Source organism: Terrapene carolina, unplaced genomic scaffold (assembly GCF_002925995.2).
Source record: "Terrapene carolina triunguis isolate 2854851 unplaced genomic scaffold, T_m_triunguis-2.0 Scaffold833, whole genome shotgun sequence".
In the NCBI taxonomy this organism is placed as follows: Eukaryota; Metazoa; Chordata; order Testudines; family Emydidae; genus Terrapene; species Terrapene triunguis.
The window spans coordinates 604516-604992 of NW_020665184.1; positions in this window are offsets into that span (position 1 = coordinate 604516).

The window sequence follows — 477 nt, forward strand, 5'->3', positions numbered from 1 at the left end:
TGAGGTCACCGGGGACTCTGTGGCAGAGCTGGGAATTGGACCCAGCTCACGCAGCTGTTTGTAGCTTTCCCTAACACCCCCGGCCCCGCTTTTTACTGTGAAAAACAAACTGTCCCGCATTCAATCAGAGCCAGGCCCCAAACCCCGGCCCCCCCGTGACGCAGGTGAGATCGGTCACAGCAAGAACATGGGGAGGGACCGGCTGAAACAAACACGGCGTGTTGGCCAGAGATAAGGCGCCGGAGCGGCGCCGGGCTGGACCGGGGTGTTTACACCAAGCCCTGGGCCTCTTTGAACCAGCTGAATAGGACGATCGTGGGGGGTGGTGACGGAGCGTCCCGCTCAATGCCCCCAGCCCCACCCCCAACACACGCACAAGCTAGAAATGCACGCCTGCAGCCACGGACACACTGGTACATGCACATCCCTGCACACACATGTACATTCCTGCATGTACCTCCCCCCCGAATACAGGCA